Below are 15,141 nucleotides of genomic sequence, written 5' to 3'. Positions count from 1 at the left end.
TGGCTCATAATTAATGCACAATGTATATTACAAAGTGCATTATTATGGCCATACAGAAGTGTATAGACCCACTTGCTGCCTCGGGACAACCCCTTTAATATTTAAGGAAAAGCTAGCCTCCTTTCTGATGGAGGGTTTCTTGTTCCTCAAACTGCTTTCAAAGTTGACTTCGGGGGGACTTCGAGCCCTGAGAAAAATGGCCTTGCTTAATATTTAAGGAAAAGCTAGCCTGTCAGAAGTGGGATTCGAACCCACGCCTCCAGAGGAGACTGCGACCTGAACGCAGCGCCTTAGACCGCTCGGCCATCCTGACTCTCATGTGGCAGTATGCTTTGGCGCTTCGTGGTGATACTAGACATCATGGTAAGCGTTAAGCATAAAATTGAGGCACTTGTCAACATCTGCAAGTCTGCACTTGCGCAGAACAGAGCAACTTTGCCGCTCCTCACACAGACCCCCGCTGGAATCCCAATGCGTGACGCGTAAGAGCAAACACTTGGCTGTCATGGGGTGGGATTTGAACCCACGCCTCCAGGAAAGATCATGCAGCTATCCTAAATACGCAGGTGTGAAAAAAAAATGCAAAGCGCAAAGAAAAAATGGTGACATTAAGAGTCCAATTCTTGGGATGAAGTATAAAGACTGGATCAGTTTGTCACTTACTGGTGGTGATCTTCCACGATCTGATTGAGTATTTCGCATTCAAAGGTTGAACGGAGGAAAGCTTGAAGGACTTTTTCTACCTTTCTTCAAGTTGCTGGTTTAGAAGCAGGATTTTGACATCAGCCTAGTATGTGTATAAATGTTTCTTCAGATATATCCTATCAGAACCCTGAAAAAAACCTGAGTGGTTTCCAAAGCTTGCAGCAACATCAATTGACCATTCAAAGGAATCTTATCTGCAAGGTTAATTAGCTTCTCTCCCCGAGAACAAGCATATTATGTTCTACTGGCTAACGGGGTTCCAATGTTCCTTTTGAGCATCAGCCTAGAAGTTAGGCACCGAGAATGAAACTCACACCCCGTGGTTTAACCAGACCAGTGGCCTATGAAGCAGGAAGAAAAGGGATTGGCGTGGTGTTTTTTTCCCCTTTCTGATGGAGCGTTTCTTGTTCCTCAAACTGCTTTCAAAGTTGACTTCGGGAGCCCTGAGAAAAATGGCCTTGCTTAATATTTAAGGAAAAGCTAGCCTCCTTTCTGATGGAGGGTTTCTTGTTCCTCAAACTGCTTTCAATGTTGACTTCGGGGGGACTTCGAGCCCTGAGAAAAATGGCCTTGCTTAATATTTAAGGAAAAGCTAGCCTGTCAGAAGTGGGATTCGAACCCACGCCTCCAGAGGAGACTGCGACCTGAACGCAGCGCCTTAGACCGCTCGGCCATCCTGACTCTCATGTGGCAGTATGCTTTGGCGCTTCGTGGTGATACTAGACATCATGGTAAGCGTTAAGCATAAAATTGAGGCACTTGTCAACATCTGCAAGTCTGCACTTGCGCAGAACAGAGCAACTTTGCCGCTCCTCACACAGACCCCCGCTGGAATCCCAATGCGTGACGCGTAAGAGCAAACACTTGGCTGTCATGGGGTGGGATTTGAACCCACGCCTCCAGGAAAGATCATGCAGCTATCCTAAATACGCAGGTGTGAAAAAAAAATGCAAAGCGCAAAGAAAAAATGGTGACATTAAGAGTCCAATTCTTGGGATGAAGTATAAAGACTGGATCAGTTTGTCACTTACTGGTGGTGATCTTCCACGATCTGATTGAGTATTTCGCATTCAAAGGTTGAACGGAGGAAAGCTTGAAGGACTTTTTCTACCTTTCTTCAAGTTGCTGGTTTAGAAGCAGGATTTTGACATCAGCCTAGTATGTGTATAAATGTTTCTTCAGATATATCCTATCAGAACCCTGAAAAAGAAACCTGAGTGGTTTCCAAAGCTTGCAGCAACATCAATTGACCATTCAAAGGAATCTTATCTGCAAGGTTAATTAGCTTCTCTCCCCGAGAACAAGCATATTATGTTCTACTGGCTAACGGGGTTCCAATGTTCCTTTTGAGCATCAGCCTAGAAGTTAGGCACCGAGAATGAAACTCACACCCCGTGGTTTAACCAGACCAGTGGCCTATGAAGCAGGAAGAAAAGGGATTGGCGTGGTGTTTTTTTCCCCTTTCTGATGGAGCGTTTCTTGTTCCTCAAACTGCTTTCAAAGTTGACTTCGGGAGCCCTGAGAAAAATGGCCTTGCTTAAAGGAGATGTCCCGCGCCGAAACGGGTTTTTTTTTTTTTAAACCCCCCCCCCCGTTCGGCGCGAGACAACCCCGATGCAGGGGTTAAAAAAACCACCCGCACAGCGCTTACCTGAATCCCGGCGGTCCGGCGTCTTCATACTCACCTGCTGAAGATGGCCGCCGGGATCCTCTGTCTTCGTGGACCGCAGCTCTTCTGTGCGGTCCACTGCCGATTCCAGCCTCCTGATTGGCTGGAATCGGCACGTGACGGGGCGGAGCTACACGGAGCCGCTCTCTGGCACGAGCGGCTCCATAGAAGACTGCTGAAGACCCGGACTGCGCAAGCGCGGCTAATTTGGCCATCGGAGGCCAAAAATTAGTCGGCACCATGGAGACGAGGACGCCAGCAACGGAGCAGGTAAGTAAAAAACTTTTTATAACTTCTGTATGGCTCATAATTAATGCACAATGTATATTACAAAGTGTATAGACCCACTTGCTGCCTCGGGACAACCCCTTTAATATTTAAGGAAAAGCTAGCCTCCTTTCTGATGGAGGGTTTCTTGTTCCTCAAACTGCTTTCAAAGTTGACTTCGGGGGGACTTCGAGCCCTGAGAAAAATGGCCTTGCTTAATATTTAAGGAAAAGCTAGCCTGTCAGAAGTGGGATTCGAACCCACGCCTCCAGAGGAGACTGCGACCTGAACGCAGCGCCTTAGACCGCTCGGCCATCCTGACTCTCATGTGGCAGTATGCTTTGGCGCTTCGTGGTGATACTAGACATCATGGTAAGCGTTAAGCATAAAATTGAGGCACTTGTCAACATCTGCAAGTCTGCACTTGCGCAGAACAGAGCAACTTTGCCGCTCCTCAAACAGACCCCCGCTGGAATCCCAATCCATGATGCGTAAGAGCAAACACGGAGGAAAGCTTGAAGGACTTTTTCTACCTTTCTTCAAGTTGCTGGTTTAGAAGCAGGATTTTGACATCAGCCTAGTATGTGTATAAATGTTTCTTCAGATATATCCTATCAGAACCCTGAAAAAGAAACCTGAGTGGTTTCCAAAGCTTGCAGCAACATCAATTGACCATTCAAAGGAATCTTATCTGCAAGGTTAATTAGCTTCTCTCCCCGAGAACAAGCATATTATGTTCTACTGGCTAACGGGGTTCCAATGTTCCTTTTGAGCATCAGCCTAGAAGTTAGGCACCAGTGAGAATGAAACTCACACCCCGTGGTTTAACCAGACCAGTGGCCTATGAAGCAGGAAGAAAAGGGATTGGCGTGGTGTTTTTTTCCCCTTTCTGATGGAGCGTTTCTTGTTCCTCAAACTGCTTTCAAAGTTGACTTCGGGAGCCCTGAGAAAAATGGCCTTGCTTAATATTTAAGGAAAAGCTAGCCTCCTTTCTGATGGAGGGTTTCTTGTTCCTCAAACTGCTTTCAAAGTTGACTTCGGGGGGACTTCGAGCCCTGAGAAAAATGGCCTTGCTTAATATTTAAGGAAAAGCTAGCCTGTCAGAAGTGGGATTCGAACCCACGCCTCCAGAGGAGACTGCGACCTGAACGCAGCCCCTTAGATCGCTCGGCCATCCTGACTCTCATGTGGCAGTATGCTTTGGCGCTTCGTGGTGATACTAGACATCATGGTAAGCGTTAAGCATAAAATTGAGGCACTTGTCAACATCTGCAAGTCTGCACTTGCGCAGAACAGAGCAACTTTGCCGCTCCTCACACAGACCCCCGCTGGAATCCCAATGCGTGACGCGTAAGAGCAAACACTTGGCTGTCATGGGGTGGGATTTGAACCCACGCCTCCAGGAAAGATCATGCAGCTATCCTAAATACGCAGGTGTGAAAAAAAAATGCAAAGCGCAAAGAAAAAATGGTGACATTAAGAGTCCAATTCTTGGGATGAAGTATAAAGACTGGATCAGTTTGTCACTTACTGGTGGTGATCTTCCACGATCTGATTGAGTATTTCGCATTCAAAGGTTGAACGGAGGAAAGCTTGAAGGACTTTTTCTACCTTTCTTCAAGTTGCTGGTTTAGAAGCAGGATTTTGACATCAGCCTAGTATGTGTATAAATGTTTCTTCAGATATATCCTATCAGAACCCTGAAAAAGAAACCTGAGTGGTTTCCAAAGCTTGCAGCAACATCAATTGACCATTCAAAGGAATCTTATCTGCAAGGTTAATTAGCTTCTCTCCCCGAGAACAAGCATATTATGTTCTACTGGCTAACGGGGTTCCAATGTTCCTTTTGAGCATCAGCCTAGAAGTTAGGCACCGAGAATGAAACTCACACCCCGTGGTTTAACCAGACCAGTGGCCTATGAAGCAGGAAGAAAAGGGATTGGCGTGGTGTTTTTTTCCCCTTTCTGATGGAGCGTTTCTTGTTCCTCAAACTGCTTTCAAAGTTGACTTCGGGAGCCCTGAGAAAAATGGCCTTGCTTAAAGGAGATGTCCCGCGCCGAAACGGTTTTTTTTTTTTTTAAACCCCCCCCCCCCGTTCGGCGCGAGACAACCCCGATGCAGGGGTTAAAAAAACCACCCGCACAGCGCTTACCTGAATCCCGGCGGTCCGGCGTCTTCATACTCACCTGCTGAAGATGGCCGCCGGGATCCTCTGTCTTCGTGGACCGCAGCTCTTCTGTGCGGTCCACTGCCGATTCCAGCCTCCTGATTGGCTGGAATCGGCACGTGACGGGGCGGAGCTACACGGAGCCGCTCTCTGGCACGAGCGGCTCCATAGAAGACTGCTGAAGACCCGGACTGCGCAAGCGCGGCTAATTTGGCCATCGGAGGCCAAAAATTAGTCGGCACCATGGAGACGAGGACGCCAGCAACGGAGCAGGTAAGTAAAAAACTTTTTATAACTTCTGTATGGCTCATAATTAATGCACAATGTATATTACAAAGTGCATTATTATGGCCATACAGAAGTGTATAGACCCACTTGCTGCCTCGGGACAACCCCTTTAATATTTAAGGAAAAGCTAGCCTCCTTTCTGATGGAGGGTTTCTTGTTCCTCAAACTGCTTTCAAAGTTGACTTCGGGGGGACTTCGAGCCCTGAGAAAAATGGCCTTGCTTAATATTTAAGGAAAAGCTAGCCTGTCAGAAGTGGGATTCGAACCCACGCCTCCAGAGGAGACTGCGACCTGAACGCAGCGCCTTAGACCGCTCGGCCATCCTGACTCTCATGTGGCAGTATGCTTTGGCGCTTCGTGGTGATACTAGACATCATGGTAAGCGTTAAGCATAAAATTGAGGCACTTGTCAACATCTGCAAGTCTGCACTTGCGCAGAACAGAGCAACTTTGCCGCTCCTCACACAGACCCCCGCTGGAATCCCAATGCGTGACGCGTAAGAGCAAACACTTGGCTGTCATGGGGTGGGATTTGAACCCACGCCTCCAGGAAAGATCATGCAGCTATCCTAAATACGCAGGTGTGAAAAAAAAATGCAAAGCGCAAAGAAAAAATGGTGACATTAAGAGTCCAATTCTTGGGATGAAGTATAAAGACTGGATCAGTTTGTCACTTACTGGTGGTGATCTTCCACGATCTGATTGAGTATTTCGCATTCAAAGGTTGAACGGAGGAAAGCTTGAAGGACTTTTTCTACCTTTCTTCAAGTTGCTGGTTTAGAAGCAGGATTTTGACATCAGCCTAGTATGTGTATAAATGTTTCTTCAGATATATCCTATCAGAACCCTGAAAAAGAAACCTGAGTGGTTTCCAAAGCTTGCAGCAACATCAATTGACCATTCAAAGGAATCTTATCTGCAAGGTTAATTAGCTTCTCTCCCCGAGAACAAGCATATTATGTTCTACTGGCTAACGGGGTTCCAATGTTCCTTTTGAGCATCAGCCTAGAAGTTAGGCACCGAGAATGAAACTCACACCCCGTGGTTTAACCAGACCAGTGGCCTATGAAGCAGGAAGAAAAGGGATTGGCGTGGTGTTTTTTTCCCCTTTCTGATGGAGCGTTTCTTGTTCCTCAAACTGCTTTCAAAGTTGACTTCGGGAGCCCTGAGAAAAATGGCCTTGCTTAATATTTAAGGAAAAGCTAGCCTCCTTTCTGATGGAGGGTTTCTTGTTCCTCAAACTGCTTTCAATGTTGACTTCGGGGGGACTTCGAGCCCTGAGAAAAATGGCCTTGCTTAATATTTAAGGAAAAGCTAGCCTGTCAGAAGTGGGATTCGAACCCACGCCTCCAGAGGAGACTGCGACCTGAACGCAGCGCCTTAGACCGCTCGGCCATCCTGACTCTCATGTGGCAGTATGCTTTGGCGCTTCGTGGTGATACTAGACATCATGGTAAGCGTTAAGCATAAAATTGAGGCACTTGTCAACATCTGCAAGTCTGCACTTGCGCAGAACAGAGCAACTTTGCCGCTCCTCACACAGACCCCCGCTGGAATCCCAATGCGTGACGCGTAAGAGCAAACACTTGGCTGTCATGGGGTGGGATTTGAACCCACGCCTCCAGGAAAGATCATGCAGCTATCCTAAATACGCAGGTGTGAAAAAAAAATGCAAAGCGCAAAGAAAAAATGGTGACATTAAGAGTCCAATTCTTGGGATGAAGTATAAAGACTGGATCAGTTTGTCACTTACTGGTGGTGATCTTCCACGATCTGATTGAGTATTTCGCATTCAAAGGTTGAACGGAGGAAAGCTTGAAGGACTTTTTCTACCTTTCTTCAAGTTGCTGGTTTAGAAGCAGGATTTTGACATCAGCCTAGTATGTGTATAAATGTTTCTTCAGATATATCCTATCAGAACCCTGAAAAAGAAACCTGAGTGGTTTCCAAAGCTTGCAGCAACATCAATTGACCATTCAAAGGAATCTTATCTGCAAGGTTAATTAGCTTCTCTCCCCGAGAACAAGCATATTATGTTCTACTGGCTAACGGGGTTCCAATGTTCCTTTTGAGCATCAGCCTAGAAGTTAGGCACCGAGAATGAAACTCACACCCCGTGGTTTAACCAGACCAGTGGCCTATGAAGCAGGAAGAAAAGGGATTGGCGTGGTGTTTTTTTCCCCTTTCTGATGGAGCGTTTCTTGTTCCTCAAACTGCTTTCAAAGTTGACTTCGGGAGCCCTGAGAAAAATGGCCTTGCTTAAAGGAGATGTCCCGCGCCGAAACGGGTTTTTTTTTTTTTAAACCCCCCCCCCCGTTCGGCGCGAGACAACCCCGATGCAGGGGTTAAAAAAACCACCCGCACAGCGCTTACCTGAATCCCGGCGGTCCGGCGTCTTCATACTCACCTGCTGAAGATGGCCGCCGGGATCCTCTGTCTTCGTGGACCGCAGCTCTTCTGTGCGGTCCACTGCCGATTCCAGCCTCCTGATTGGCTGGAATCGGCACGTGACGGGGCGGAGCTACACGGAGCCGCTCTCTGGCACGAGCGGCTCCATAGAAGACTGCTGAAGACCCGGACTGCGCAAGCGCGGCTAATTTGGCCATCGGAGGCCAAAAATTAGTCGGCACCATGGAGACGAGGACGCCAGCAACGGAGCAGGTAAGTAAAAAACTTTTTATAACTTCTGTATGGCTCATAATTAATGCACAATGTATATTACAAAGTGTATAGACCCACTTGCTGCCTCGGGACAACCCCTTTAATATTTAAGGAAAAGCTAGCCTCCTTTCTGATGGAGGGTTTCTTGTTCCTCAAACTGCTTTCAAAGTTGACTTCGGGGGGACTTCGAGCCCTGAGAAAAATGGCCTTGCTTAATATTTAAGGAAAAGCTAGCCTGTCAGAAGTGGGATTCGAACCCACGCCTCCAGAGGAGACTGCGACCTGAACGCAGCGCCTTAGACCGCTCGGCCATCCTGACTCTCATGTGGCAGTATGCTTTGGCGCTTCGTGGTGATACTAGACATCATGGTAAGCGTTAAGCATAAAATTGAGGCACTTGTCAACATCTGCAAGTCTGCACTTGCGCAGAACAGAGCAACTTTGCCGCTCCTCAAACAGACCCCCGCTGGAATCCCAATCCATGATGCGTAAGAGCAAACACGGAGGAAAGCTTGAAGGACTTTTTCTACCTTTCTTCAAGTTGCTGGTTTAGAAGCAGGATTTTGACATCAGCCTAGTATGTGTATAAATGTTTCTTCAGATATATCCTATCAGAACCCTGAAAAAGAAACCTGAGTGGTTTCCAAAGCTTGCAGCAACATCAATTGACCATTCAAAGGAATCTTATCTGCAAGGTTAATTAGCTTCTCTCCCCGAGAACAAGCATATTATGTTCTACTGGCTAACGGGGTTCCAATGTTCCTTTTGAGCATCAGCCTAGAAGTTAGGCACCAGTGAGAATGAAACTCACACCCCGTGGTTTAACCAGACCAGTGGCCTATGAAGCAGGAAGAAAAGGGATTGGCGTGGTGTTTTTTTCCCCTTTCTGATGGAGCGTTTCTTGTTCCTCAAACTGCTTTCAAAGTTGACTTCGGGAGCCCTGAGAAAAATGGCCTTGCTTAATATTTAAGGAAAAGCTAGCCTCCTTTCTGATGGAGGGTTTCTTGTTCCTCAAACTGCTTTCAAAGTTGACTTCGGGGGGACTTCGAGCCCTGAGAAAAATGGCCTTGCTTAATATTTAAGGAAAAGCTAGCCTGTCAGAAGTGGGATTCGAACCCACGCCTCCAGAGGAGACTGCGACCTGAACGCAGCCCCTTAGATCGCTCGGCCATCCTGACTCTCATGTGGCAGTATGCTTTGGCGCTTCGTGGTGATACTAGACATCATGGTAAGCGTTAAGCATAAAATTGAGGCACTTGTCAACATCTGCAAGTCTGCACTTGCGCAGAACAGAGCAACTTTGCCGCTCCTCACACAGACCCCCGCTGGAATCCCAATGCGTGACGCGTAAGAGCAAACACTTGGCTGTCATGGGGTGGGATTTGAACCCACGCCTCCAGGAAAGATCATGCAGCTATCCTAAATACGCAGGTGTGAAAAAAAAATGCAAAGCGCAAAGAAAAAATGGTGACATTAAGAGTCCAATTCTTGGGATGAAGTATAAAGACTGGATCAGTTTGTCACTTACTGGTGGTGATCTTCCACGATCTGATTGAGTATTTCGCATTCAAAGGTTGAACGGAGGAAAGCTTGAAGGACTTTTTCTACCTTTCTTCAAGTTGCTGGTTTAGAAGCAGGATTTTGACATCAGCCTAGTATGTGTATAAATGTTTCTTCAGATATATCCTATCAGAACCCTGAAAAAGAAACCTGAGTGGTTTCCAAAGCTTGCAGCAACATCAATTGACCATTCAAAGGAATCTTATCTGCAAGGTTAATTAGCTTCTCTCCCCGAGAACAAAGCATATTATGTTCTACTGGCTAACGGGGTTCCAATGTTCCTTTTGAGCATCAGCCTAGAAGTTAGGCACCGAGAATGAAACTCACACCCCGTGGTTTAACCAGACCAGTGGCCTATGAAGCAGGAAGAAAAGGGATTGGCGTGGTGTTTTTTTCCCCTTTCTGATGGAGCGTTTCTTGTTCCTCAAACTGCTTTCAAAGTTGACTTCGGGAGCCCTGAGAAAAATGGCCTTGCTTAAAGGAGATGTCCCGCGCCGAAACGGTTTTTTTTTTTTTTAAACCCCCCCCCCCGTTCGGCGCGAGACAACCCCGATGCAGGGGTTAAAAAAACCACCCGCACAGCGCTTACCTGAATCCCGGCGGTCCGGCGTCTTCATACTCACCTGCTGAAGATGGCCGCCGGGATCCTCTGTCTTCGTGGACCGCAGCTCTTCTGTGCGGTCCACTGCCGATTCCAGCCTCCTGATTGGCTGGAATCGGCACGTGACGGGGCGGAGCTACACGGAGCCGCTCTCTGGCACGAGCGGCTCCATAGAAGACTGCTGAAGACCCGGACTGCGCAAGCGCGGCTAATTTGGCCATCGGAGGCCAAAAATTAGTCGGCACCATGGAGACGAGGACGCCAGCAACGGAGCAGGTAAGTAAAAAACTTTTTATAACTTCTGTATGGCTCATAATTAATGCACAATGTATATTACAAAGTGCATTATTATGGCCATACAGAAGTGTATAGACCCACTTGCTGCCTCGGGACAACCCCTTTAATATTTAAGGAAAAGCTAGCCTCCTTTCTGATGGAGGGTTTCTTGTTCCTCAAACTGCTTTCAAAGTTGACTTCGGGGGGACTTCGAGCCCTGAGAAAAATGGCCTTGCTTAATATTTAAGGAAAAGCTAGCCTGTCAGAAGTGGGATTCGAACCCACGCCTCCAGAGGAGACTGCGACCTGAACGCAGCGCCTTAGACCGCTCGGCCATCCTGACTCTCATGTGGCAGTATGCTTTGGCGCTTCGTGGTGATACTAGACATCATGGTAAGCGTTAAGCATAAAATTGAGGCACTTGTCAACATCTGCAAGTCTGCACTTGCGCAGAACAGAGCAACTTTGCCGCTCCTCACACAGACCCCCGCTGGAATCCCAATGCGTGACGCGTAAGAGCAAACACTTGGCTGTCATGGGGTGGGATTTGAACCCACGCCTCCAGGAAAGATCATGCAGCTATCCTAAATACGCAGGTGTGAAAAAAAAATGCAAAGCGCAAAGAAAAAATGGTGACATTAAGAGTCCAATTCTTGGGATGAAGTATAAAGACTGGATCAGTTTGTCACTTACTGGTGGTGATCTTCCACGATCTGATTGAGTATTTCGCATTCAAAGGTTGAACGGAGGAAAGCTTGAAGGACTTTTTCTACCTTTCTTCAAGTTGCTGGTTTAGAAGCAGGATTTTGACATCAGCCTAGTATGTGTATAAATGTTTCTTCAGATATATCCTATCAGAACCCTGAAAAAGAAACCTGAGTGGTTTCCAAAGCTTGCAGCAACATCAATTGACCATTCAAAGGAATCTTATCTGCAAGGTTAATTAGCTTCTCTCCCCGAGAACAAGCATATTATGTTCTACTGGCTAACGGGGTTCCAATGTTCCTTTTGAGCATCAGCCTAGAAGTTAGGCACCGAGAATGAAACTCACACCCCGTGGTTTAACCAGACCAGTGGCCTATGAAGCAGGAAGAAAAGGGATTGGCGTGGTGTTTTTTTCCCCTTTCTGATGGAGCGTTTCTTGTTCCTCAAACTGCTTTCAAAGTTGACTTCGGGAGCCCTGAGAAAAATGGCCTTGCTTAAAGGAGATGTCCCGCGCCGAAACGGTTTTTTTTTTTTTAAACCCCCCCCCCCGTTCGGCGCGAGACAACCCCGATGCAGGGGTTAAAAAAACCACCCGCACAGCGCTTACCTGAATCCCGGCGGTCCGGCGTCTTCATACTCACCTGCTGAAGATGGCCGCCGGGATCCTCTGTCTTCGTGGACCGCAGCTCTTCTGTGCGGTCCACTGCCGATTCCAGCCTCCTGATTGGCTGGAATCGGCACGTGACGGGGCGGAGCTACACGGAGCCGCTCTCTGGCACGAGCGGCTCCATAGAAGACTGCTGAAGACCCGGACTGCGCAAGCGCGGCTAATTTGGCCATCGGAGGCCAAAAATTAGTCGGCACCATGGAGACGAGGACGCCAGCAACGGAGCAGGTAAGTAAAAAACTTTTTATAACTTCTGTATGGCTCATAATTAATGCACAATGTATATTACAAAGTGCATTATTATGGCCATACAGAAGTGTATAGACCCACTTGCTGCCTCGGGACAACCCCTTTAATATTTAAGGAAAAGCTAGCCTCCTTTCTGATGGAGGGTTTCTTGTTCCTCAAACTGCTTTCAAAGTTGACTTCGGGGGGACTTCGAGCCCTGAGAAAAATGGCCTTGCTTAATATTTAAGGAAAAGCTAGCCTGTCAGAAGTGGGATTCGAACCCACGCCTCCAGAGGAGACTGCGACCTGAACGCAGCGCCTTAGACCGCTCGGCCATCCTGACTCTCATGTGGCAGTATGCTTTGGCGCTTCGTGGTGATACTAGACATCATGGTAAGCGTTAAGCATAAAATTGAGGCACTTGTCAACATCTGCAAGTCTGCACTTGCGCAGAACAGAGCAACTTTGCCGCTCCTCACACAGACCCCCGCTGGAATCCCAATGCGTGACGCGTAAGAGCAAACACTTGGCTGTCATGGGGTGGGATTTGAACCCACGCCTCCAGGAAAGATCATGCAGCTATCCTAAATACGCAGGTGTGAAAAAAAAATGCAAAGCGCAAAGAAAAAATGGTGACATTAAGAGTCCAATTCTTGGGATGAAGTATAAAGACTGGATCAGTTTGTCACTTACTGGTGGTGATCTTCCACGATCTGATTGAGTATTTCGCATTCAAAGGTTGAACGGAGGAAAGCTTGAAGGACTTTTTCTACCTTTCTTCAAGTTGCTGGTTTAGAAGCAGGATTTTGACATCAGCCTAGTATGTGTATAAATGTTTCTTCAGATATATCCTATCAGAACCCTGAAAAAGAAACCTGAGTGGTTTCCAAAGCTTGCAGCAACATCAATTGACCATTCAAAGGAATCTTATCTGCAAGGTTAATTAGCTTCTCTCCCCGAGAACAAGCATATTATGTTCTACTGGCTAACGGGGTTCCAATGTTCCTTTTGAGCATCAGCCTAGAAGTTAGGCACCGAGAATGAAACTCACACCCCGTGGTTTAACCAGACCAGTGGCCTATGAAGCAGGAAGAAAAGGGATTGGCGTGGTGTTTTTTTCCCCTTTCTGATGGAGCGTTTCTTGTTCCTCAAACTGCTTTCAAAGTTGACTTCGGGAGCCCTGAGAAAAATGGCCTTGCTTAAAGGAGATGTCCCGCGCCGAAACGGGTTTTTGTTTTTTTTTAAACCCCCCCCCGTTCGGCGCGAGACAACCCCGATGCAGGGGTTAAAAAAACCACCCGCACAGCGCTTACCTGAATCCCGGCGGTCCGGCGTCTTCATACTCACCTGCTGAAGATGGCCGCCGGGATCCTCTGTCTTCGTGGACCGCAGCTCTTCTGTGCGGTCCACTGCCGATTCCAGCCTCCTGATTGGCTGGAATCGGCACGTGACGGGGCGGAGCTACACGGAGCCGCTCTCTGGCACGAGCGGCTCCATAGAAGACTGCTGAAGACCCGGACTGCGCAAGCGCGGCTAATTTGGCCATCGGAGGCCAAAAATTAGTCGGCACCATGGAGACGAGGACGCCAGCAACGGAGCAGGTAAGTAAAAAACTTTTTATAACTTCTGTATGGCTCATAATTAATGCACAATGTATATTACAAAGTGCATTATTATGGCCATACAGAAGTGTATAGACCCACTTGCTGCCTCGGGACAACCCCTTTAATATTTAAGGAAAAGCTAGCCTCCTTTCTGATGGAGGGTTTCTTGTTCCTCAAACTGCTTTCAAAGTTGACTTCGGGGGGACTTCGAGCCCTGAGAAAAATGGCCTTGCTTAATATTTAAGGAAAAGCTAGCCTGTCAGAAGTGGGATTCGAACCCACGCCTCCAGAGGAGACTGCGACCTGAACGCAGCGCCTTAGACCGCTCGGCCATCCTGACTCTCATGTGGCAGTATGCTTTGGCGCTTCGTGGTGATACTAGACATCATGGTAAGCGTTAAGCATAAAATTGAGGCACTTGTCAACATCTGCAAGTCTGCACTTGCGCAGAACAGAGCAACTTTGCCGCTCCTCACACAGACCCCCGCTGGAATCCCAATGCGTGACGCGTAAGAGCAAACACTTGGCTGTCATGGGGTGGGATTTGAACCCACGCCTCCAGGAAAGATCATGCAGCTATCCTAAATACGCAGGTGTGAAAAAAAAATGCAAAGCGCAAAGAAAAAATGGTGACATTAAGAGTCCAATTCTTGGGATGAAGTATAAAGACTGGATCAGTTTGTCACTTACTGGTGGTGATCTTCCACGATCTGATTGAGTATTTCGCATTCAAAGGTTGAACGGAGGAAAGCTTGAAGGACTTTTTCTACCTTTCTTCAAGTTGCTGGTTTAGAAGCAGGATTTTGACATCAGCCTAGTATGTGTATAAATGTTTCTTCAGATATATCCTATCAGAACCCTGAAAAAGAAACCTGAGTGGTTTCCAAAGCTTGCAGCAACATCAATTGACCATTCAAAGGAATCTTATCTGCAAGGTTAATTAGCTTCTCTCCCCGAGAACAAGCATATTATGTTCTACTGGCTAACGGGGTTCCAATGTTCCTTTTGAGCATCAGCCTAGAAGTTAGGCACCAGTGAGAATGAAACTCACACCCCGTGGTTTAACCAGACCAGTGGCCTATGAAGCAGGAAGAAAAGGGATTGGCGTGGTGTTTTTTTCCCCTTTCTGATGGAGCGTTTCTTGTTCCTCAAACTGCTTTCAAAGTTGACTTCGGGAGCCCTGAGAAAAATGGCCTTGCTTAATATTTAAGGAAAAGCTAGCCTCCTTTCTGATGGAGGGTTTCTTGTTCCTCAAACTGCTTTCAAAGTTGACTTCGGGGGGACTTCGAGCCCTGAGAAAAATGGCCTTGCTTAATTTTTAAGGAAAAGCTAGCCTGTCAGAAGTGGGATTCGAACCCACGCCTCCAGAGGAGACTGCGACCTGAACGCAGCGCCTTAGACCGCTCGGCCATCCTGACTTTCATGTGGCAGTATGCTTTGGCGCTTCGTGGTGATACTAGACATCATGGTAAGCGTTAAGCATAAAATTGAGGCACTTGTCAACATCTGCAAGTCTGCACTTGCGCAGAACAGAGCAACTTTGCCGCTCCTCAAACAGACCCCCGCTGGAATCCCAATCCATGATGCGTAAGAGCAAACACGGAGGAAAGCTTGAAGGACTTTTTCTACCTTTCTTCAAGTTGCTGGTTTAGAAGCAGGATTTTGACATCAGCCTAGTATGTGTATAAATGTTTCTTCAGATATATCCTATCAGAACCCTGAAAAAGAAACCTGAGTGGTTTC

The 15,141-nt window shown here is 47.3% G+C and overlaps 10 non-coding genes across 10 annotated transcripts; all 10 read right to left on the bottom strand.

The window, feature by feature from the left end:
- Nucleotides 1-230: 230 nt before the first annotated feature.
- TRNAL-CAG (transfer RNA leucine (anticodon CAG)) lies at nt 231-313 on the bottom strand. Its single transcript has one exon. It is a non-coding gene; the product is annotated as a tRNA-Leu (tRNA).
- A 990-nt stretch (nt 314-1,303) lies between these two features.
- On the bottom strand, nt 1,304-1,386 carry TRNAL-CAG (transfer RNA leucine (anticodon CAG)). The gene has a single exon. It is a non-coding gene; the product is annotated as a tRNA-Leu (tRNA).
- A 1,494-nt stretch (nt 1,387-2,880) lies between these two features.
- TRNAL-CAG (transfer RNA leucine (anticodon CAG)) lies at nt 2,881-2,963 on the bottom strand. The gene has a single exon. It is a non-coding gene; the product is annotated as a tRNA-Leu (tRNA).
- A 2,378-nt stretch (nt 2,964-5,341) lies between these two features.
- On the bottom strand, nt 5,342-5,424 carry TRNAL-CAG (transfer RNA leucine (anticodon CAG)). Its single transcript has one exon. It is a non-coding gene; the product is annotated as a tRNA-Leu (tRNA).
- Nucleotides 5,425-6,416: 992 nt separating this feature from the next.
- On the bottom strand, nt 6,417-6,499 carry TRNAL-CAG (transfer RNA leucine (anticodon CAG)). The gene has a single exon. It is a non-coding gene; the product is annotated as a tRNA-Leu (tRNA).
- Nucleotides 6,500-7,993: 1,494 nt separating this feature from the next.
- TRNAL-CAG (transfer RNA leucine (anticodon CAG)) lies at nt 7,994-8,076 on the bottom strand. The gene has a single exon. It is a non-coding gene; the product is annotated as a tRNA-Leu (tRNA).
- Nucleotides 8,077-10,454: 2,378 nt separating this feature from the next.
- TRNAL-CAG (transfer RNA leucine (anticodon CAG)) lies at nt 10,455-10,537 on the bottom strand. Its single transcript has one exon. It is a non-coding gene; the product is annotated as a tRNA-Leu (tRNA).
- A 1,517-nt stretch (nt 10,538-12,054) lies between these two features.
- On the bottom strand, nt 12,055-12,137 carry TRNAL-CAG (transfer RNA leucine (anticodon CAG)). Its single transcript has one exon. It is a non-coding gene; the product is annotated as a tRNA-Leu (tRNA).
- Nucleotides 12,138-13,655: 1,518 nt separating this feature from the next.
- Nucleotides 13,656-13,738, bottom strand: TRNAL-CAG (transfer RNA leucine (anticodon CAG)). The gene has a single exon. It is a non-coding gene; the product is annotated as a tRNA-Leu (tRNA).
- Nucleotides 13,739-14,733: 995 nt separating this feature from the next.
- Nucleotides 14,734-14,816, bottom strand: TRNAL-CAG (transfer RNA leucine (anticodon CAG)). The gene has a single exon. It is a non-coding gene; the product is annotated as a tRNA-Leu (tRNA).
- Nucleotides 14,817-15,141: the final 325 nt, after the last annotated feature.

Source organism: Eleutherodactylus coqui, chromosome 7 (assembly GCF_035609145.1).
Source record: "Eleutherodactylus coqui strain aEleCoq1 chromosome 7, aEleCoq1.hap1, whole genome shotgun sequence".
In the NCBI taxonomy this organism is placed as follows: domain Eukaryota; kingdom Metazoa; phylum Chordata; class Amphibia; order Anura; family Eleutherodactylidae; genus Eleutherodactylus; species Eleutherodactylus coqui.
Note: the sequence above shows the minus strand (reverse complement) of the source record. Positions and strands in the feature narration are given on the sequence as shown.